Raw genomic sequence first — 25,431 nt, forward strand, 5'->3', positions numbered from 1 at the left:
AAAAACTCTGACAGGGGTCTAATTACTCAAATATACAAGGAGTTAAAGCAATTGTATAAAAAATCAAGCCATTCCCCAATTGATAAATGGGCAAGAGACATGAATAGGCAATTTTCAGGTAAAGAAATCAAAAGTATCAATAAGCACATGAGAAAGTGTTCCAAATCTCTAATAATTAGAGAAATGCAAATCAAAACAACTCTGAGGTATCACCTCACACCTAGCAGATTGGCTAAAATGAAAGAAGGGGAGAGTAATGAATGTTGGAGGGGATGTGGCAAATTTGGGACATTAATGCATTGCTGGTGGAGCTGTGAACTAATTCAGCCATTCTGGCTGGCAATTTGGAATCATGCTCAAAGGGCTATAAAAGAATGCCTGCCCTTTGATCCAGCCATACCATTACTGGGTTTGTACCCCAAAGAGATCATAGATAAACAGACTTGTACGAAAATATTTATAGCTACGCTTTTTGTGGTGGCAACAAATTGGAAAAGGAGGGTATGTCCTTCAATTGGGGAATGGCTGAACAAACTGTGGTATATGCGGGTGATGGAATACTATTGTGCTAAAAGGAATAATAAACTGGAGGAGTTCCAGGCGAACTGGAGAGACCTCCGGGAACAGATGCAGAGCGAAAGGAGCAGAGCCAGAAGAACTCTATACACAGAGACTGATATACTGTGGTAAAATTGAATGTAATGGACCTCTGTACCAGCAGTAATACAGTGACCCAAGACAATTCTGAGGGATTTATGGTAAAGACGCTACCCACATTCAGAGGAAGGACTGCAGGAGAGGAAACATATAAGAAAAACAACTGCTTGAAGGCATGGGTCGGGGTGGGCATGATTGAAGGTGTGGACTCGAAACTACCACACCAATGCAACTACCAACAATTTGGAAATTGGTCTTGATCAAGGACACATGACAAAACTAGTGGAAATGTGCGTTGGCCATGGGTGGGGGGAGTGCGGGGGGTGAAGGGGAAAGGAGGAGCATGAATCATGTAACCATGTTAAAAATGAATATTAATAAATGTTTGGGAAAAAAAAAAGAAAACCTTCCTGTCAGTTACTGAAAAGTCAACTGGGATTCCTTGATAAAAAGTAAAAGTCATTGTCAATGGAGGTTTTTAAGGGAAGGCTAGATCACTAATTGTGGACTTAACAAATTGGTAGTTGCTGTTTAGGTAGTTAATGTTCTGCAGTCCCTTCTAATTCTAAGTTTTCATAGTAATTATAATGATAAAAATAATAATAGGTAGCTTTTATGTATCACTTTAAGGTTTCTAAAACAATTTACATACATTATTTCATCAGATCCCTCCAACTCTGTGAAGGTAGATGCCATTACTATTCCTGTTTCCAAGATAAGTCTAACTTTCCCAGGGTCTCACAACTAATAAGTGTCTGAGTTAAGATTTAAAGTCAGGTCTTCCTGACCCCAAGTATAGTGCTTTATCCAAGATACTGCCTATAATGGTAGCATCTCTTATATTTGATTAATTCATCATTTAACATCAAAAATTGGAATTAAAGGTAATAAGCAATCCAAATGCAAGGAAAGTTAAAAAATAAATCAAGGGGGGCAGCTGGGTAGCTCAGTGGATTGAGAGCCAGTTCTATAGATGGGAGGTCCTAGGTTCAAATCTGGCTTAAGACAATTCCCAGCTGTGTGACCCTGGGCAAGTCACTTAACCCCCATTGCCTAGCCCTTTGCATTCTCTGCCTTGGAGCCGATACATAGTACTGACTCCAAGGCAGAAGGTAAAGGTTTTAAAATCAAGAAATTTGAGAATTTTAATCCTGAAAAAAGAACCCTTAGTTTCCTAAACTTGTCTCTAATACAATCCAAGTTATTGGGTCTTCTTCACTTCCCAGTAATTTTCTTCCTAAACTAGGAAAAATACAAAAGAAAACATTGTCCCTTATGGTATTTCCTGAATGGTAACACTACCAATGAAAGAAGGAATGTTCTTGTGAGTTCTTGTAAGTGAGCAAAAGGGGTGAATTGTAGTGAGTAAATTACAATATTGATTAAGATATTGATTAAAATAAGATATTTGAAAAAGAGATCTCTGAGGGTACAAGCAAGGTAGAGAACAGTGTGTGAGACAAGAATTTGGAAGGAAGAAAACAAGAAAAAGTTCTATCAGTTGATGAGGTCCTCTCACTGGGTCTCTGACTGACTGGGTTTCTCACTGACTGAGTCACTCACTCATTGGGCTTTGGTTGGTGATCTGGCTCTCTCTCTGGCTGCTGTTGGAGAAACACATCTGAGACTTTGGTGAAAAGGAAGAGAGAACTCTGAAACACACCTGAAGAGGGCTTCTACTTTCCTGACTGAGAGAAGTCATATCTAAGAAGAAGCTGGTAGATCTGCTTTGCTGGATAACAGTTTTGGAGAAGGATAAAGATTGAAGCTGTTTGTCTGGATTCTGGGCCATACTAACGCTGCCAGATTGTCAGTTAGTAGCTGCCATCTTGGCTGACTGAATTTACATTTACTTGGAGAACCTCTTTATCAAATTAAGTTAATTGAATAAGGATTTTAGGTAGATTTATAGTCAGAAAGTGTTTTGGGTTTTAGTAAGTGTTGCTGTATGTTTAGGGTAGCCGGAAGAATAGAAGACTCCACCATGAGGTGGACTTAGCAGGTGGGTGGAGACAGTTCCCAGTTAGTGTTAAGGTTTCCTTATTATTAATCCTTATTTTCATATTATTAAACATAAATATATAGCTATATATAGTGTGTCTCCAAGAACCGTCCATATTGACCTAAGGAAGGGAAGTCATCCCTGACTTTCCTTCAGAGAGGAGCATTAAAAGATACTTTTGTGGACACCAAACAAAGTATCTTATTACATCATCATCCCCACAACTCCAATTTATCAACATTATTTCTTCAGTATACACTACCATTCCAAATAGGAAATCATGGTTTGGGCCTAGAGGTAGATCCCACACTATGGAAAAACCTTAAACTTGGCTCTGATGTAAGTAAATAGGCAAAGGTCAGACAATCCAGACAAGCAGCCTACTGGCTACCCTCTCTAGAATTGGTGATTAAGCATTAAATGGGCCGCGCCTGTGAATACTCATTGCACTATTAATGCTATAACAAATTAAAATACCTCTAAATGATGTGGCCTAAGGAGTTTAAGTCACACCTACTAGAAAGAATGAATTGCTTGCTTAGTATTAAAATTGGAAAGGACTGAGGGAGGGTCACTGTTGGCATACACTTTACTATTAAATCTCCCCATCTTCCACTCTCATGCCTGGATTGAAACCAAGGCATTTTTCTAGTTTTATTGATGTCTTTTGTGTTTTCCAGCATGACCATTTACTCCTATGAATATACCCATTGATTCCTCCATTGTACAAAAGAAAAATAATAAAGCAGGACCAACTAACACAGCATACATACATGCAATGTGGTCACACAGTTCTCTACCAGATGAGGGACAACAGGGTACCTGGTAGAGGAAGGGAGGAGTATGTTTCATAAATTGTCTTCCAAGACCAAAATTTAAATCAAAACATTTTAGAGAAATAAGTCAAATTTTGAGGTGTACACAAGCCTTATTGAAAATGATTAAGGATGATAAAATAGGCCTAAAATGGTTTTGATAGTCTGCTCATTAGTCTCCCTACCTCAGATTTGTTTGTTTTTTCACTCTAATCCATTGTCTACTCAGTTGTCAAAGTGATCTTCATAAAGCATAGGTCATGTCATCCTCTACCCAAATTCCAGCTATTCCTTATCTCTTCCAGGATCAAATGTAAAAATCCTCTGTTTGGTGTTCAAAATTCATCATTACTTTCTTTGCTTTCACCATCTCTCTTCTACTCTTTTCTATGTTCACCCCACTATCATGGTTTGGTGATAATGGCCTCCTAGCTTTTCCTTGAACAAGATGCTTTCCTTTTCCTAATTCAGTCATTTTTACTGGCTCTTCCCCATACGTGGAATGTTCTTCCTCATCATCTCTATCTCCTGGTTTCCTTGGATTTCTTAAATTCCTTGATAAAATCCTATGTTCTATAAAAAGCCTTTCCTAGTCCTGTTGAATACCTCTAATTTATGCTGTATGTGTGTATGTAATTATTTCTGTGTTGTCTCTCTAATTAGACTGTGAGCTCCTCAAGGGCAAGGACTGTATTTTGACTTCCTTTGTATTTCCAGTATTTAAGAGTAGTGCTTGACATGTAATCACTTAATAAATGTATATTGATTGACTAATATCATTTTCTAGAAATGCAAACCTGCTTTTGATACACATGAAACACTTTTTTTCATGAAGTTAAGAATAAAAGACTACATTCTCTTTCAATCTTAAATATTAAATGTTATCTTTCAAATATTGTATTCCTGACTCTCAATCAATTATAAAAGTATTGCTTTATGTTCCCAGAGGCTTAGCTTTAGAAATGGTCACGTATGATAAATGTTCGAGGGGATATGGAAAAATGGTAACACTAATACACTGTTGGTAGAATTGTGAACTGATCCAACCATTTTGGAGAGCAATTGGGAATTATGCTCAAAGAGTTACAAATCTGCACATACTTTTTAACCTAGCAATACCTCTAGTCAGGTTTATTTTCTAAGGTAACCGGGGGAGGTGGGGAAGGAAAAGAATCTATTTGTTCTAAAATATTTATAGCATCTTGTGGTGGCAAAGTGGTGGCAAATTGAAGGGTTGCCCATCAATTGGGGAATGGCTAAACAAGTTGTGGCATATGATTATGGTGGAATACTACTGTTTTATAAGAAATGACAATGAAAGAAATAGAGAACTTTCAAACATTCTTGATGAAAAGAACAAAGGTGAATGGAAAAATTTACTTTCAAACATGAGATTCAAGAAAAACACAAAAAAATTGCATTAAAAAGTAAATATTCTTATATGGGAAGATAATTTATGTAACTCCTATGAGTTTTATCATGATTAGGGCAACTAAAAAGTGTCTATATAGAAAGAGAGCATGAGTGTAAATTAATTTGTTGGCATGATTTTTTAAAAATTAAAGGTGGTATAAAAAGGGATCCACTGGGAGAGGAGAACGGGAAAAGGAGAATTTGGAACATTTTCTCACATAAAAGAGGAATGCAAGGAAGAACTTTTATACTGCAAGATAATATGGTAGGGAGGGTGACATTGCAATGCTTAAACCTCACTCTGGACGGAATTAGCTTAAAGAGGGAAGATGTATAAATATACACTCTCAGTTGGATAGATGAATCTATCTTACCCAATAGAGAAATAGGGGAAGAAAGGGATGAGAGAGACAAGAAGGAATGATAAAAGGGAGAGTGGATTAAGGGAGTCAGTGGTCAGAAGCAAAAAAAAAGGCTTTTGAGGAAGGACAGAATAAAGAGAGAGTGAAAGATAAACAGAAGAATACAGAATGGAAGGAAATAGTCATAACTGAAAGTGAATGGGATGAATTCAACTATAAAATGGAAACATAACAAAATAGATTAGTAACCAGAATCCAAAAATATGTTCTTTAAGAGAGATACACCTGAAACAGAAAGACATTCATAAAGCAAAAGTAAAAGGCTGAAGGAGAATATAATGTATCAGCTGAAATAAAAGAGTGGGGCAGAAATCATGATTTCAAACAAAGCAAAAGCAAAAATGGACCTCATTAAAAGAACTAATCATGGAAACTACATTTTGCTAATACCAAAGTAATATCAAGCATTTTAAAACAATTTCTCTGATAAAAGTCTAATCTCTCAAATGAGAAAAGAAAAGTAAGTCAAATTTATAAAAATAAAAACTATTTCCCAATTGACAAATGGTCAAAATATATGAAACAGTTTTCAGAAGAAGAAATTACAGCTATCTATAGTCATAAGAAAAAATGCTCTAATTGCCACTAATTTGAGAAATTAAAATTGAAACATCTTTGAGATACCCCCCACACACACACCTATCAGAAATGACAGATGATGGAGGAGATGATAATAAATAAACTGTCTACTTTGATCAATACAATGGTCCAAGATATTTTAAAAGGGCTCATCATGGAAAATACATCTACCTCGAGAGAACTGATGAAGTCTGAGTACAAATTGAAGTATAGTTTTCTTGCTTCTTCCCAATCCTTTTTGCAATATGTGCAGTATGTAAATATGTTTTTCACTATTTCACATGTATAATTGATATATTGCTTGCTTTCTTAGTGGGTGGGGAAGAGGTGGGAGAAAGGAAGAGAATTTAGAACTCAAAATTGAAAAAGAAAAGAATGTTAAAAATAATAAATTAGGGATGGAGGGAAATAGACTATATATGCTAATTTATATAGGGGCTGCCAGCTATGTTGATAAAAGTAAGACCCACAATGATGAAACCATGAACCCTGAAGTAGCAAAAGCCAGCATTCTAGAAAAGTTTTTTATACTTCAAGTTTTCCCAGAGACCATTGTAGTCTCTGAAATGAAAATAAAGTTCAGCTGCATTTTTGTTGTTTCATGTAAATGTACAACTAGAGTAAGAATGACATTATGGAGAGTAAGTAGTGGGAAAAAAATCCCCAAAGGAATGTCTTGAAAATGCTTTACCACATAAACTGAGTCATCTCAGAATTATCCCCATACTAAGGATATTCTGAAGGACTGGACATTTTTGCTCATTCTTTTTCTTTTAAATGATATATCTGTATATACAATGACCATATTGTATATAGGTTGTTGAAGCAATCTCTATATAATGGAGTAATACAATCTACAGTAGAAAACTCACCATATGCTGAAAGTCCAATGTTTGCCCTGGAAAATACTGCTTCTGTCTGGAGGCTCTCACATACTTTTAAAATTAAGAAACTTCTTTCTCTTAACCTCTTATAAATACAGTTCACAATTATATTGAATAAAGCCACAGGCTGCTATTTGGAAACATAAAACAAGCACATGAACACATTCACAGTAGGGTAACAATTTTCTTTTTCTTTTAACCCCTTGCAAATGCCAACTTGCCATCCCCCAAATTGCTCCTTAGAGAAAATAAAAGCCGTACAGTAAAACACAGTGTACAAACTCTTAAGTGCAGGGTTGGTACCATAGCACTAAGTTATACCACAGTCATCTCAGGTCTATTTTTTTTCCATTATAAAGTGGCCTTGTTTTGAGTGTCTGCTGTACCCTATACAACTCAGCTTTGTCCACAAGATCAAAATTTTTTTCTTGACAATGTGGTTAACCCTGTGGTTTCCCAGAAGATGTGTGACTAGGACATTCTATTCAAGCAGAGTCAATCCCATAGTAACTGTTTTTATAAGCTTGTGGTACAGGTGTCCTCAATCATGTTTCACTCTAAATTTAAAGGAAAGAAAGAAAGAGAAACAGAGGAAGAAAGAAAGGAAGAATTTGATGCAGAATAAATTTGAAATCTCATACAATACTTTATAATCACAGGATCTTTCTTACCAAAGGTTATCACATACCTCCAAATGCCTCCAGAAGCAAACCATCACAGGTTCACAGAATCTCAGAAGCAAAAATTTACCTTTCAGATCACCTGTCTCAATTTTTTCTCATTTTACAGATACAAAAATGGAGATATAAATAACAAATGTGACTTAACTAGACTCACACAGGCTATTAGATTTAAAGCCCCCATTCAAATCTAGAATTTTAGAATCTAATATCTACATATTGCTTACATTCTTTTGGTTCTCTCAATAAAAAATTTCTATCACTTCATTTTTATCGATGTTTCTCAAAGTCTAGCAATCTTCCTTAGGATAATAAAGTTCATTTTTTCATCAAACTGAAGTTTCACTTGCTTCCTGTCAAATATATACTCTATGCTAAATAATTTCAGTTGACTTCATCCTTTACTCCTTTATTTGTATTTTTTCATCTTTTAAATCCTTTCCATATTATCCTCATTTTGGGTGGTCTCCTGAGCCTGATGGGAGACTAATCTGCATTTTTCTACACATATCTGCATTCCTACATCTTCCGCTTCTTTGAAAATAAGGAGTTATGTATCACTATAGTCAACTAATAACTTGTATAAAAAGGAATAGTGTATTTTAAAAGAGTTATGATCTGTAAGTCAGAATGCCAATGTAAGTCAAAGAGTTATAAAATAGCATATTCAGGAAGGACCTACGAGACCATCATGTCCTCTTCATTTATTTTACAGATGACAAACATAAGACCCAGCAAGATAAGGTGACTTGCCTAAAATTACTGAGATTTAATGGGACAGCCTAGATAAGAATCATGGTTCTCTTAACTTCAAACTTCCAGTTCCCCGTGATTATAACTAGACACTTTCTTCCCTGAAAAGACTGAGGTCTATGCTAGCAATAGCAATAGAGAAGAAAAAGAAAATAAAGGAATCTGAATAGGCAATAAGGTATTAAAACTATCTCTTTTTTTGTAAAGATAATTGATTTTACCAATTACATGTAATAATAATTTTCCAGATAAGTTTTCTGAAGTCTTATGATCCAAATTGTTTCCCTCCCTCCTTGACTTCCCTTTTCCCTGAGATGGTAACCAATTTGATCTGGGTTATACATGTATTGTCATGCAAAACATATTTCCATATTCATTTTTGTAAGAGAATATTCATATAAAACCAAAACCCCAAAATAAAAACTGAAATAAACTAAAAAAAAAATAGTATGCTTTGATCTATATCTGATTGCAATTGTTCCTTCTCTTTGAGAAGGATAGCATTCTTTGTCATAAGTCTTTCAAAATTGTTCCTGATCATTGTATTGCTGACAGTAGCTATGTCTTTAAGAGTTGATCATTCTATAGTATTACTGTTATTGTGTACAATATTCTCCTGGTTTTGCTGATTTCATTCTGCATCAGTTCATGTAGATCTTTCCAGCTTTTTCTGAAATCATCCTATTCATCTTTTCTTACAGCACAATAGTATTTCATCACCATCACATACCACAATTTGTTCAGCCATTCCCCAACTGATGGACATCCTCTTAATTTCCAGTTCTTTGGCATTACAAAAAGAGCTGCTATAAATATTTTTGTACAAGTAGCTCTTTCCCTACTTTTTAAAAAAAACTCTTTGGGATACAGACCTAATAGTGTTATTACAGGATCAAAGGGTATGCACTAAAACTATCTCTTTTTGCAAATGATATTATAGTATATATAAAGAATCTTAGAGATTGAAACTATCAATGACTTTAGCAAAGTAGCAAGACATGAAATAAACCTGAATTAATAATCAGCATTTCTATATATTACTAATGAATACCTGTAAAAAAAAGAGAGAATGAGACACTCCATTTAAAATAACCATAGACAGAATAAAAAACCTGGAGATATACCCCTCCAAAAAAACCTCAGGAATTACAAGAACATAATTACAGAACACTTTTTAATTGTTCATGGGCGGGCAAAGCCAAAATAATATAAGGTAATCTACCTATTCAATACCATCCCAACTAAATTGCCAAAAAATTATTTTACCAAGCTAGAAAAAAAGTCATAAGAAAATTCATTTGGAAGAATGAAAGATCAAGAATATCAAATAATTAATTTGATTAATTTGATTAAAATTAATGAAAAATATAAAGGAAGGAGGTCTGGCAGTAACAGATTTTAAGCTGGATTATAAAGCAGTAATTATCAAAATTATCTGTTACTTGCTAAGAAATAGAAAGGTAGATCAGTAGAACAGGACAGATATACAATAAACAGTAATATAAGATCATAGTATCCTTATATTTGACAAAGATATAGATCCAGATTTTAGGGACAAGAACTTACTTTTTTGGTAAAAATTTCTGGAATAACTGGAAATTAGTTTGGCAGAAACTAGGTAAAGACCAATAGACACTATTCACTAAGATCAGATCAAAATGTATGCATAAAAAGAAAATGATAAAGGTTGGAGGGGATGTGGCAAAATTGGTACACTAATACTGGTGTAGCTATAAACTGATCCAACCATTCTGGAGGGCAATTTGGAATTGTGCCAATTATTTTATTATAAATTATAAAATTTATCATTTTATTATTATAAAAATTTTTAAAGAATGCATATCCTTTGATCCAGTAATACCACTACTAGATTTGTATCCCAGAAAGATTTTTTTCATTTTTTTAATAATTTTTATTTTTTAGAAAAGTTATCATGGTTATATGATTCATGTTCTTTCTTTCCCCTTCACCCCTCCCCACCAGCCACCCACTCCCATAGCCAATGCACATTTCCCATGGTTTTAACATGTATCATCGATCAAGACTTATTTCCAAATTGTTGATAGTTGCTTTGATGTGGTAGTTCGGGTCTACACCCCCAATCATGTCCGCCTCAACCCATGTGTTCAAGCAGTTGTTTTTCTTCTGTATTTCCACTCCTGTAGTTCTTCCTCTGAATATGGGTAGCATTCTTTTCCATAAATCCCTCAGAATTGTCCTGGGTCATTGCATTGCTGCCAGTACAGAATTCCATTACATTCAATTTTATCACAGTTTATCAGTCTCTGTGTACAATGTTCTTCTGGCTCTGCTCCTTTCACTCTGCATCAATTCCTGGAGGTCTTTCCAGTTCACATGGAATTCCTCCAGTTTATTATTCCTTTGAGCACAGTAGTATTCCATCCCCAACATATACCACAGTTTGTTCAGCCATTCCCCAATAGAAGGGCATACCCTCATTTTCCAGTTTTTTGCCACCACAAAAAGCACGGCTATAAATATTATCGTACAAGTCTGTTTATCTGTGATCTCTTTGGGGTACAAACCCAAAAATGGTATGGCTGGATCAAAGGGCAAACAATCTTTTATAGCCCTTTGAGCCTAGTTCCAAATTGCCATCCAGAATGGTTGGATTAGTTCACAACTCCACCAACAATGCATTAATGTCCCAATTTGGCCATATCCCCTCCACATTCATTACTCTCCCCTACTATCATTTTAGCCAATCTGCTAGGTGTGAGGTGATATCTCAGAGTTGTTTTGATTTGCATTTCTCTAATTATTAGAGATTTAGAGCACTTTCTCATGTGCTTATTGATAGCTTTGATTTCTTTATCTGAAAATGGCCTATTCATGTCCCTTGCCCATTTATCAAATGGAGAATGGCTTGATTTTTTATACAATTAATTTAACTCCTTTTATACTTGAGTAATTAGATCCCTGTCAGAGTTTTTTGTTATAAAGATTTTTTTCCAATTTGTTGTTTCCCTTTTGATTTTGGTTGCATTGTTTTTGTTTGTACAAAAGCTTTTTAATTTAGTATAATCAATCATCCCATTCACATTCAGAGTCATAATTATCAGTTGTGTATTCCCCAACATTTTGGTATCCTCTCTTAGTTTTGCCCCTTCTTCTTAGGCTATTTCCTTTTAAACCAGTGATTTGTTTTAAACCAGTAACCCTTGTCCCCTCCCTTGATTTACTACCCTTTTTACCCCTCCCTTATTATTCCTCTCTTTTTATTTTTAAGGCCTAATGAATTCCCTCTCCCTTCTCCTCCCCTCCCTTCTTTGACCTCCCCACTCCTCTGCTCCCTTCTGACTTTCTCAGTAGAGTTAGATAGAGTTCTATATCTCAATGGGTATAGCTACTCTTCCTTCTTAGGGTTAATTACACTGAGAGTAAAGTTTAAATATTACCTCTTAATGCTCTCTTCCTCTCTTTCTTATAATAGTATTTATCCCCTCCCTTTCCCATTCCCTCTTTGTGTATAATAGAATATCATATTTTTCTTATTCATTCAAGTTTCTCTTGGTGTCCTCTACTATTCACCCCCCTCTTTCCCACCCAACCCCCTTATCATCTTAGACCATTTAGTACACTCCAGCCCTCCCTGTGAATAATTTTTCTAATTACTATAATAGTGGATACTATAATAGTGAATAGAGTTCACTACAGAGAATTACATATAACATTTCTCCATATAGGAATACAAATAATTAGATCTTATTGAAGCCCTTAAAGAGGCAAATTTAAAAATAAGAGTTTTCTTTCTTTCCCCTCTGTTTCTTATTTACCTTTTCATGTTTCTCTTGTTTTTTGTGGTTGGATATCAAACTTTCTATTTAGTCCTGGTCTTTTCTGTGCAAATACTTGGAAATCTTCTATCTTGTTGAATTCCCATACTTTTTTTCTGGAAGTATATAGTCAGTTTTGATGGGTAGGTGATCCTTGGTTGTAGACCCAGTTCTCTTGCCTTTCTGAATATCATATTCCAAGCCTTGCGGTCTTTTAGTTTGGAGGCTGCCAGATCCTGTGTGGTCCTGATTGGTGCTCCTTGATACCTGAATTGTCTCTTTCTGGCTTCTTGTAAAATATTTTCTTTTACTTGGAAGCTCTTGAATTTGCCTATTACATTCCTGGGTGTTATCTTTTCAGGGTTTAGTGTAGAGGGTGATCTATGGATCCTTTCAATGTCTATATTACCCTCTGGTTGTAGAACTTCAGGGCAATTTTGCTGAATAATTTCCTTTAGTATAGAGTCCAAATTTCTATTAATTTCTGCTTTTTCTAGACCAATGATTCTCAAATTATCTCTTCTAGACCTGTTTTCTTGATCTGTCAATTTCTCATTGAGATATTTCATGTTTCCTTCTATTTTATCAGTTTTTTGACTTTGCTTTATTTGTTCTTGTTGTCTTGAGAGATTATTGGCTTCTACTTGCCCAATTCTTGTCTTTAGAGACTGGTTTTCTGCTATATTCTTTTGATTTTCCTTTTCGATTTGATCTATCCTGTTTTCCAGCTGTTTAATTTTGGTCTCCAATTTGCTTATTAATTCTTTTGATTTGGGGGCATCTTTTTCTAATTGCCAAATTCTAGCCTTAGAGACTGGTTTTCAGCTATAATCTTTTGGTTTTCCTTTTGAATCTGGTCTGTTTGGTTCTTCAAGGCTTCACTAATCCTTTGCTTATCAATTCATTTGATTTCTGAGCCTCACTTTCTAATTGTGAAATTCTGCCTTTTAAACTGTTATTTTCTTGCCAGTTCTCTATCATCTTTCTCATAATCTCAGATTTGAACTCTTCAATAGCTTGTGACCAGTTTTCATTTCTTTGGGAAGGTTTGGATATGGTTACTTATTTGTTCTCCTCTGCTATTTGCTCTGTTGTCTGGATTTTTTCTGTGTAAAAGTTGTCAAGTGTTAAAGATTTCTTCTTGATCTTTCTTTTCTGGGGTTCTTGTCTCTGGCTTGCCATTGTTAGTCCATTGCCCTCTCAACTTTATCTTCACACCCAGGGTCTGTCTGAGCTCTTTGGGCTCCTGAGGTCTCAGGTCTAGTTGTTCTCAGGGTCAAGCCTCCTGGTGGTCCCTTTGCTTGTTCCTCTGCCTGAAGCTTCTTTAACAGTCTCAGGGAGCTGCTTCCACAGTCATGCACCCCTCTACACTGGGTCCCCACCCAACTTTCTGAGCCTGTGCTCAGGATCCCTGTCTATAGCTGTGACTGAGCCTGCACTCAGGGTCTGTGTTCAAAGTCCACACATTCTTTAACCTCTTGGGGTCTTAAGTCTTGCTGCTCTCAGGAACAGGCCCTGGATAATTTTGTTACATTTAATTTAAAAGGCTTTGTACAAATAAAACCAATATAGTAAAGATCAGAAAGAAAGTAGAAAGTTGGGGAAAAGGTTTTATAGACAGTTCCTTTGGTAGAGGTTTTGTATCTAAAATATGTGGAGAACTTTGTCCAATTTATAAGAGTAAGAACAATCCTCCAGTGGATAAATGATCAAATGATATGAACAGTGTTTGGATGAAGAAATAAAAGCCATATATAGGTATATGAAAAAATACTCTAAATCACTACTGATTAAAGAAATGAAATCCAAACACTTCCAAGATATCATCTTATACCTATCAGATGACAAATGTTAGGGGGGGGATGTGGAAAAACAAGGACATTAATACAGGATTGGTAGAATTGTGAATTAATCCACCCATTCTGGAGAGCAATTTGGAGTTATTCCTAGACTTATAAAACTGTGTATACCTTTAAAGCCCTACAATACTAATGTTTGATCTGTTTCCCAAGGAGATCAGGGGAAAAAGAAAAGAACCTATATGTTCCAAAATATTTGTAGCTCTCTTTGTGCTGGCAAAGAACTCATAACTGAGGGGATGTCCTTCAATTGAGGAATGCCAGAACAAATTGTTATATATTATTGTGATGGAAAACTACTGCACCATAAGAAATGATGAGAAGGTTATTTTTTACTATTAAAGACCTACACAAACTAATGAAGAGTAAAACAAGTAGAACCAAGAGAACATTATATGCAGCTACAGAATTAACATTTGAAGAATGACTTGTGAACATTCACCTCAAGAGAAAGAATTAGTAAATAGAAAGACAAAAGACACGATTTATATACACGTATCTTTTTGGTGATACCATCTATTGTGTTGGGGAAGATAAAGGAAGGTTGAAATACTTGGGAATAAATTTTATTTTAAAAACATTTTAAATAAAAAGTAAAAAAGAAAAGACTGACTCCTCCAGATTTGAACTCCCTCAGTATCCCTCTTCCTTTTAGAAACTACTCAGCTTTTCACCTATTTTCACCTGCCTCCTTATTTCCAATGTCTGTTATCTCCCCTGGAACTTTTCTCTAACATGCCATCCTTCTCATAAATTCTCTCTTAACTATATCCTCCTCATGTGATTATGGTCCTATTCAAATCTTTCCAATCCCCTCAAAATTCTTCACCAGTGTCTCTTAATCTAACCAACGACCATTTCATATTTCTTCTTCCTTTCACTGAATCCCTTGAAATGCTTAAATGGATTTATGATGGATCTCACTAGTATAGATATTCTCTCCAGTGGTATAGATCATAACTCCTCCCCTACCTTTTCAGCCTATAAGATTCTTATCCATAATTTCCCCATAGATCATCCATAAAAGATCTAGCCAATACAATGGGAAATTTATTCTAGTTGTGGATAACAATTTAACACATAGATTATCCATTACTTGTTCCTCACTTTCTCATCTTTCTGTTTTATACTTGGACTTAATGATTATCTCTTATACTAATTCTCATGAACAAGTCATTGTTGATAAAAGCTTCAGATTGAGGATACCCATCATAACTTTTTCCATTGCTTTTCAGATGACCTGTGACTATTCATCCACATGACAGTGTTTTTTGTACAATGAAGGATACATAGATATGCTTTGATTGTTCTGTTGACCACAAAGGAATTTGGGGTCTTGCTTATGGTCATGTATGATCCAGTGCTCAAAGTCTCTTAATTAAATGATGAACTGGAAGAGCTGAGAATCCACATGATTTTTTAAAAGAGAAGAAAACTTTTAACTGTAGTCTTTTGGCTGGACTTCTCTGAGCAACAAGATATGAGTAAGGGGCAGAGAAGGTGAGTGAGGGATAGAGAAGGACAAAACTAATTTTCTATTCTACTTAGTATATAGAAATGCCATTTTATTGGATTTTTCTTGAGTTCAGAATAAAATAAAATAATTATATTAACATATGTTATGGTTCTTTTAAGTATAGCATTACTTTTCATGTAGGAACAAAAGGTTGGGAAAGGTGGTATGATTTACCCAACCTATAGAGAGTTAGGAATTCTAGTAGGATAGTTCTTGATTTGAGCATCAGAGCTTTAAGAAGATGACCAAATGTCCAAATACTGGAAAACATGATCACATTTCAGTGGAGTATCTTAATTCAAGAAATATTTATTCTTTGCTATCTTCTCAGCATTGTCTAACATGTATCTTGGCCACCAGACTGTTGGTCAAATTAAGTAAATTACATAAACACATTTATAAAAATCTATTGTGGAGATTCTCAGAGTGGAAGGGACTTTAGATTTTATCAAGTCCAATCCATTGCTAAATGGGAATCAATTCTACAACATTCCTGATAAAGAGGCCCTCAAGCCTGAGCTTTAAGACTTCCATTGATGGTAAATTCATTATTTCCCAAGGCAGCCTATCTCATCTTGGAACTATTTTAATTTTTTTTACTTTTTTTTTTTTATTTTAAACCCTTAACTTCTTTGTATTGACTTATAGGTGGAAGAGTGGTAAGGGTAGGCAATGGGGGTCAAGTGACTTGCCCAGGGTCACACAGCTGGGAAGTGTCTGAGGCCGGATTTGAACCTAGGACCTCCCATCTCTAGGCCTGGCTCTCAATCCACTGAGCTACTCAGCTGCCCCCGGAACTATTTTAATTTAATTGTTATATAATTTTTCTTCCATTTTTCTTTAGATTAAACCTAAATCTGCCTCTTTGAATCTTCTATCAATTGCTCAAAATTCTGCCTATGGAGCCAAGCAGAGACAGCCTAATCTTCCTAATGTATGTTGACCCTTTAGATATTTAAAGGCATTCAACATTGAATGCCTGGAAGGCTCAGAATATAATATTTTGGAAGACAAGGGAACTGGGTTTACAACCAAGAATCACCTACCCATCAAAAATGACTATATTCTTTCAAGGGAAAGTATGGCCATTTAATAAAAATAGAAGATTTCCAAGCATTACTGTAGATATTTGAAGGAAGCAATCAAGTCCTCCCTTAATTTCCTTTTATTTGGAGCAAATATACCCAGTTCATTCAACCAACATTTTAATAGTGAAGGACCCTCACAAAACTGATCATATACCACAGAAATATTCCAAGCTTCTCAGTTTTCTTCCTTAGATATAGTTCCCAGAACAGAATAAAATCCTTCCAAATTGGGCTTGACCAAAAAAGAGTAAAGTAGAACTAATAACTCCTTCTTTCTAGACACTATGCTTCTATTACAACAGCCTGAATTCCAGTTAGCTTTTTAAAAACTATCATGTCACCCTTTGGTTCACATTGAATTTTAAAAATCATTAAGACATCCAGGTCTTTCTCTCATGAATTTCTGTCTAGGTAAGCCTTCATCCAGTTCTCATGCTATTGATTTTTGAGCCTAAATGTAAGGTTTATTTTATTCATAATTCAATTTATTCAATTTGACCTATTATTCTAATCTATTAAAATTCCAATTCTGTCATCTGGTATTTGATAACTTTCCCAGATCTGGCCTAGCCAATTATCACTCTTTATCTCCATTTTCTGTATTGTCTTCTCCTCATTATTAGATAGTATTTGCCTTGAGGGTAGGAATGTTTTTTGCATATATTTGTATTTTAGCATAGTTTCTGGCACTTAGTAATACTTAATAAATACTTATTTCCTTTCCTTTCTCTTTTGTTCCCTCCTTCCTTTCATCTTTCGTCCCATCCTTCCTTCCTTATCTGCACAAACATTTGACAAACATGATATTTTTGCTTTTATCCAAACCATTGATAAAAATGTGAAAAAAAAATGGGTCAAGAACAGACACAACTCAGGGAGGCCTCCCTTTAAGGGACATCAGTCCAATAATCAATGCTGTTCAGAACAGGTTGTTCAATCATCTTTTTCTACCAAATCATACTATTATAATAACCACATTTCTTGATGTAGACCTCAAATATTAAGTGAGAGATTTTGTTTAATTCCCTTAAGTAATTCCCTTACTTCTGACTATGACATTTGCCTGAGCTGCCCATCTAGTAACCCAATTCCAAAAAGAAATAAGGATAGTTGGACATGACTTGTTCTTTGTAAATTTCATGATGTTTTATAATTATTTCTACTTCTTTGTCCAAATGTACAGAAACCATCTTTTTAATAATGTTTTAAAATATTGCCAGGAATCAATGTCAAACTTACTTCTCTGTATTTGAGACTTTCCCCCCTTTTAGAAACTGTGGAGACCCCATCCAGCCACCACATTTTTTCAACCTTCCAATTATTTAATACCTCCTGGAAGTTATTTAATTTTAAAAAATGCTTGTGAATTAACTACTCTTTACTAGACTCCACAGTTGTCTCTTATAAAAGGCGATTTACAAATATTATCTCACTGGATCTATATAATAACCCCTGGAAGTAGACACTATGATTGCCTTCATTTTACAGATGGACAAACTGAGGCTAAAAGAGATTAAATATTTTGTCTGGAATCACAAAGTTAAAATGTATCGGAAGTGGATTTGAGCTTAAATCTTCCTGATTCCAAGTCTTAAACTATTCCCTTTACCACTTAGCTACTTACAGGTAATTTATTCCTAGGAGCCAGAGCTCAATTTTGGATTAAGAGTCTAGGAGGAGGAGTCCTTGACTAGTAAGGGACATTTAGAAACCAGGAATAACAGCTGATCTTTTGCTGATGGCTACTCAATTGTTCCCTTCAGGAATTCAGGAATTATTCTTAAGTTAGCATTATTTAGTGAACTGAAAAGACCTATTGGTCCCCATAGCCATTAATTCTTTTCTTCCTAGCTCAGTGGACTTTGAAAGCTGTTTCGCCATTCAGGATCCCATGGCAGCAGCCTAAGTGGCTTGCTGTGAGATGGGCTAGAGAGAAACAAAACTGTGAGAGATAGATTTTTAGTTGGAGATCCCTTGCCAGAGCCAAGGAACCTTAGTTTCAAGCTTTAATTAAAGACTACTTATGTTTATTTGTTTATTTTTTTATGTTTGCATACTCCAGGTTAAGAAGGCAGCCACTTCCTCTGACAGCTAAGGTTAACTTGTGCTCTTCTTAATACCTGAAGCGGGACCCTTGGGGGAACTTGTCAGGAAAGATTATTGACTAGGCAGGTCACTGTGAGTAGTCTAAGAGGACAGAGGATCTTACATCCTATTGAAAAAGAAAAAAAAAAACCTAAACATCACATCTATCTGCTTGAATAAAAATATTTATATACATATAATATAAATATTCTTGCATGGGCATATACATACTTTTATAAGTAGACATATATAAACCTATGTAAATATATACTTGTATCCATGTGTGTACACATGTATCCAGAAATGCTTACACAAATGTTTCAACCTTAAAGACCTACCATATTGGTGGTGGTAGTGATTATTTTTTGAGATATTTTTAACTCTTTTCTTTGAATTAAAAAAAATCATATATAGGTATGCACTGAGAAATGATTAGGCTACTTGGGCATTTTATAGTAGATTCAAAGACCACCACCCCCAATCAGAAAGGAGCCCAGAGAGCATCTAATATTTTATGTGCTTGAAGCATGAATTCCTCCTATAGCATCTTCTTACAAGGAATCATTTAGTCTCTGCTTTGACATGCCCTCAGATGGTGAACTCACCAGCTCTTATGGTATTCCATTCTACTTTTGGACAGTTCTAATGATTAAAATGCTGATGTCTTTAATGGTGCGACTTCCATTCATTACTCTACATTTAGCTATCTAGGGGTTAAGCAAATCATATCTGACCTCTCCCCCATTCGCTTCTCTGAATTCAGCCATCATAATCTACCTTAGTCTTCTCAGGCAATACCTTAACCTCATAGTCATGGCCCATCTGATCCTGGCTAACTATTTCCAGTCCTTTCAATAGTATGATATGAAATTCCCTAGTTTAGACTAACTAATTTTGGTTCCTTCAATTCATCTTAGTATATTTCAATCCCAGGATTAGCATGGTAGGATAGGATATTATTAAGTTGCCCTCTTCTGTTTGGACTTTTGGTCCTTTCTAATAAGCACTACCAGAGTTGGGTTAAACATTCTAGTAGTGATTTGGTCATAATAGAAGACAAAGGGACCAGCACTTCCCTTGTTGTAGACAGCAAGATTCTATTTATCACATTAATTTTTTTTTGGTTGTCACAACATATTGTTGATGCATATTGAGTCAGCAGTCCATTAATATTCCCAGACACTTGTCAGATTAACTATTGCTATTTGAGATAATAGACCTTCATCCCCCTCATGCCTGGTCTTTAGGAAAAGCTTCCTGGTTGGTTTTCCTATCTCAAGTTTCTCCCCACTCAAATCTATCCTCCACTCAGCTGTCAAATTGCTTTTCCTAAAATGCAATCCTGATTATATATTCCTCCTCCATCCCCCATTCAAAACTCCTATGGCTCCCTATTACCTCCAATATAAAATCCTCTTTGGCTTTCAAAGCCTTTTTTAGAGTGGCTCCTTTCTTACACATTACTCACTTCAACACATTCTGCAACTCAGTGATACCATTGTCCTCATTTTCCAACACAACTCTCTATCTCCTTCTCCAAGACTTTTGATGGACTGGCATTCACTGGAATGTCCTCCCTCCTCATCTCTGCCTCCTAGTTTCCATGGCTTATTTCCTCTCTACTGACGTCCCATATTCTATAAGAAGCCTTCCCTACTCTTCCTTAATCTTAGTGCCTTCTTTCTGAGATCATCTCAAATTTATCCTTTCTCTATCTTGCTAGTACATCATTGTTTGCTTCTTGTCTCCCTAATCAGACTACAAGCTCCTGGAGAACAGAGACTAATGTTTTGCCTTTTTTTGTATCTCTATCACTTAGCACAATGCTTGGCACTTTGTAGATGCTTAATATATTTTAGTTGGCTAACTGATGAGGATGGAATGACCTCATCTAAGAGCTAGAGGCAAATCTTATCTTTGTGGAGTTGATAGCTTTAGCCACAGGGTACATTATATTTGTCCTTTTAAAATTTCATTTTATCATTTCACTCTACCAAGATCTTTTTGAATTCCAATTCAGTGTGGGGCTGATCATTCATTGTGTTAGCTGTGCCTCCCAACTTCACATCATCTATCAATTTAATAAGCAGGCCATCTTTATCTTTGTCCAACAGATGGAAAATTCTGAATCCGGTGGCCCTACTTGAGCTTCCTGAAACATGACTTCAATCCCTTTGCTAATCTCAGTTTGCTTGAGATTAGTGACTAGACTATAAAGGCCAGCATCAAAGGTATCCCTGAAGTTAATTCAATTAATCAATTAACAAACATTTAGTTAACACCTACTATGTACTAGACACTATGGATCAGAAGCATTCCCTAAATAGCAATGCCTTAGCCCCCCAGTTGCTAGACTTGCACATATCTTTTTTGGTTTGTTTTGGCTGCACCTTGAGTTCCCACTTATAAATCTTAGTAGCTTGAATGTTGCCTGTAACTAGAACACCACAGATATAGGGAAAAGAGTGCCTACTTTTGGTATAATAACTCAGGAAAACAATAATTTTACCCAACTCCTCCCACCCCACTCCCTGCCAACTTAGACTGAGATTCATTTAAGTCACCTATTCTCTGGTCTGTTGTTCTAAAAGAGATGAGGAACGGAGTTCACGAAGAGTTAATTCTGCAAATAATCTCCTTTTTATTGACTAAAACAAAGGGTAGTTCTAAGTAACAACAATCTGAGCTAACCATAGATAATTGATCCATAACACTCAAACTAATAAATTCATGAACAACTGCTCAGATTCAAAGTCCAAACAAAAGCTCCCTACCCAGTAAACTTAACAAAATGATAGGAAATTTCCTGTGATTAATTGCTCCACATCATTATTATCAACATGACATAGTTAGATCATTGGCAGATTATATTTATTTCCCATTGCCCTCCTGATCTACTTTTTAGTTTCATATGCCCTTATATAATTTGATTCTATTATATTCAAGGAACTTGTTGATGTTCAGGCAAAAGGAGGAAGCTATTTTCCTTAACTTACAGCCACAGGTCAGAGAGACCTAAGACTTTGCCAGTGACTATACTGAGTTGCTGCATCATTGTCAGCCTTTACTCTCATGACAAGGCCTGGGTGACTGTAAGCCATAGACAATAAACAAGGATCCAGCACCAATAGAGTGATCGATATTGTCTGTGCAGAAAAACTAAGGCTGTTACTACTCTCAAAAGAGAAGTGAGGGAACAAAGGTTCTATATGTTGCATGAACTACCATATATAGTTGGTTGTTATCAGTTGGTTTTGTTTATCTTTTTCTTTATGATAAGACAAAGTTCTATAATAAAGATACTGGGAGATGCCTATTGTGTTATAAAAAAGTATCCATTTAAACTTTAAAAATAAAATGCAAAAAAAAGGATGGAAGAAAAGGAGAGAATCGAGAAAAGAGCTGAGGGTACCATGATGCAATGTAGAGATTAAGCATAGTTATAAAGGAGATACTCTTGGGGTATAGGCTGGATTGGGTGGTGGCCTAGATCCCCTCCAATTCTAAAATTCTGATTCTGGGAGTAAAGTAGGTCCAATTAGCTGATGGGCAAAGCAGAACTGAGAGTCAAGAAGCAGAAAGGAAGAGAAATTCATCCCAGGACTTATCAATAGTAGGTCAGAAATATGTATTTAGGGGAAGCTTGAAGGGTCAAGCAAGAATTTGAGTAAAATTCAGAAATAAGTTGAGAGGGTAAAGAAACAGTTTAATAAGTAGAAATCAGAAACCTTGGCAAAGGGCTTGGGTATTAGGGAAAGCAAAGGGATGTGGATGAAGTATCTAAGGCATAAGGGGCATCAAGGCTAAGAAAGTCTTTGATATGAAGGCAGAACCTTGACCAGACCTTAAATATTCATATGGTATAGTGGATAAAATTGTTATTGTTGTGTCATTTTTCAATTGTGTCTGACTTCATGACACCATCTGGGTGTTTTTTGGCAAAGATACTGAAGTAGTTTGCCATTTCCTTCTCCAATTGATTTTACAGATGAGGAAACTGAAGCAAACAAGGTTAAGCCACACAGCTAGGAAGTGTCTAAAGCTCAAAATCTAACTCAGGAAGATAAATCTTCCTTCTTCCGGGCCCAGTGGTCTAGCCACTGTGCCACTGAGCTGCTCCTCGATAAAGAACCAGCCTCAAAGTCAAGAACACTTGGATTCACGTTCTGCTTCTGAAACATACTGACTCTGTGACACAGTCCAAATCACTTAAACTCTTGGTATTCCAGGCAGTTTTCTAGAGTTCTTCAGAAAATGTTCACTGGCATTTGTTTAAGAAATTTCCTCATTTATATGTTCCCCAGGTCAATGAATTTGCAGGTTCAATCCCTTTCCCTCCATGAGAGTGAATCTCCGGGGGAGACCGACCTTGGACCTGAAAATGGAGGGGATTGTGATTAGCTCATGTGACAGGAGAGGAAGGAGAGACTGCCAGATCCAGGAAAAGCAACTCCAACCGTATTCTGACACTAACAGAAACTCCCAGGGCCAATTCATTTCCATCTTTCCTATTGTACATAAGAGAGCTGGGAAACAATTTAAGTTTGGAGTTGTGCTCCTTTTGCCTTTACTAGACCTCTTATGGAGCAACTAATGAAAAAGAACATGGCCACAGGGCAGTCTGCATAAGAGAATAGACTAAATGAATGACATGATTAATCCACAACCCAGAGAATGGCATGAAGAGCTGACTTGTCATCATTATTCAGAAGTAACAATGTGCCCTTCTTCTCATTAAGTAGACTCTGTGTAATATGAAAACGATTCAGATCTCTGTAGTGCTAAGCATTTGCAAAATAGCTTTCTCAAAAACCTCTCTGGCCCAGTAGGAAACATATTGTCACTCCAATTTTAAAGTGGAGGACACGGAAGTTCAGTGAACTTAAATGAGTTGTCCACATTTGAATGATTAGTAACTAGTAGAACCAGGACATGAATTTAAGACTTCTGACTTCAATTCCAATGTTCCTTCTGTTATAAGACCTTTCCCAGATCACTGAAGACTTAGTTTCTCTTCTCTTGGTTTCTGCAAAACAGCATTCTCATGATTCTTTTTTACCAGAACTAGAACTAGTTGGTAGTAAATGGACCTTTGTCCCAGGGCTTCAATATCCAGAGAATGACACTTCCTTCCTCACCCAAAAGTCATCTGCTAGCTAATGGCATGTAGCATGGCTTTTCTCACTCCCTTATCAAAGCCCAGGGCTACTCCACTTTGCAGTGACAGGCTCTTGTACTCCTTGTCTGGGGACTACCTGCTCTTGCCATCATGCTCCCTGACATTTTTTTGGTGAGTTAGGGACTGCCTACCATTCTGAAGTATATGGGCTAGACCCTGGGGGGAGAGGGGAAAATATCTATTTTATTGGCATGGTTGTACCCGGCTCAAATTGTCATCTGCATGCTTCCTCTCTTGCCTCTCACCATTACTTGAATTTGCCCCAAGTCCAAGAATTTCCAATTATGACTTTGCTTTGTACTTTTTTTTATCTCTTTATCTTCATGGCTCCTCCCTCCCCCTTGAAATATGTGTCAAAGGAATTATTGATATTTAGCAGAAGGAGTAAAGACTTAAAATATAAGATCAATTTAATATTTAAGGAGCACTTAAAGGTCACTGAATTTGGAGATTTACTCCTTTTGCTCAGTTCCATGATGAGGAAATTGGGGTCTCAAGAAGTGACATGGCCAGGGTCTTGTAGGCAGCTGTGTCTTAAAGGAGACTGATCTCAGATCTTCCTCACTTCAAGTCCTCCAATAGTGATGTTAAACTCAAATAAAAATCAGGGTCATCAGAACATAAACAAGGATCCCTGTGGGCCACATGGTGACTTGGAAAATCACATGTTAGCATTGTTTATGTTCTACCAAGGATGGCTAAGTGGTTCAGTGGATAGAGTGCTGAGCCTGGAGTCAGGAAGGCTTGAGTTCAAACTTGATCTCAGACACTTACTAGCTAGCTGGGTGACCCTGGGCAAGTTACTTGATCCAGTTTGCCTCAACTTCTTTATCTGGAAAATGAGCTGGAGAAGGAAATAGCAAACTATTCTAATATCTTTGCCAATAAAACTCCAAATGAGGTTACAAAGAGTCAGACATAACTAAAAATGATTTAAATGACTACAAAAAAGTTATGTTTTATTTTATTAAATATTTCTCAATTACATTTCAATCTGGTTCAGGCTGCAGAAGGGAGCACTGTGTGTCATAACTGCACTACTACTTTTACCTTTTGTAAAAGAGGAAGAGATATTAGACTATCTTTTCTTGACCTCTGAGAATGGCTCCTAGAATGATGGGTTAGATAGTAAAGCAAATTTTGACTTGATGTAAGTAAAAATGTCCTTTTTTATTAGTGCTTTCTGGAGATGGAATGGCTGTCAGAGGAGATGGTAGATCTCTCTTCCATCAACAACCCCTTACTGGATGTTCGTCATTAGTTGTTTCAGTCATGTCTGACTCATTGTGATCCCTATTTGGGGTTTTTATGGTATAGATACTAGAGTGCTTTTCCATTTTCCAGTTCATTTTAAAGATGAGTAAAAATGAGGCAAACAGGGTTAAGTGATTTGTCCAGGGTCACACAGCTAGTAAAAGTATCTGAGGCCAGATTTGAACTTGCAAAGATGAATCTTCTTGACAGCAGGCATGGCACTCTCTCCATTGTACCAACTAGTTGCTGCATTATTGAATGGAGATATTTAAATGGAGAATGAAAGACCACTTATCACTGTTATTCACATATAAGTTGGGCACTTTGAACTCTGAGATTTCTTCCCTCTTGATCTGAGGACCTACCTACCTAACTAGTCAGAGTATGGATTGGGAGACTGAGATCCAACCCTAGATGTGCCACAAATGTACTGAGTTCTGGATTAGCA

This window comes from Gracilinanus agilis, chromosome 1 (genome assembly GCF_016433145.1).
Source record: "Gracilinanus agilis isolate LMUSP501 chromosome 1, AgileGrace, whole genome shotgun sequence".
NCBI classification, from domain to species: domain Eukaryota; kingdom Metazoa; phylum Chordata; class Mammalia; order Didelphimorphia; family Didelphidae; genus Gracilinanus; species Gracilinanus agilis.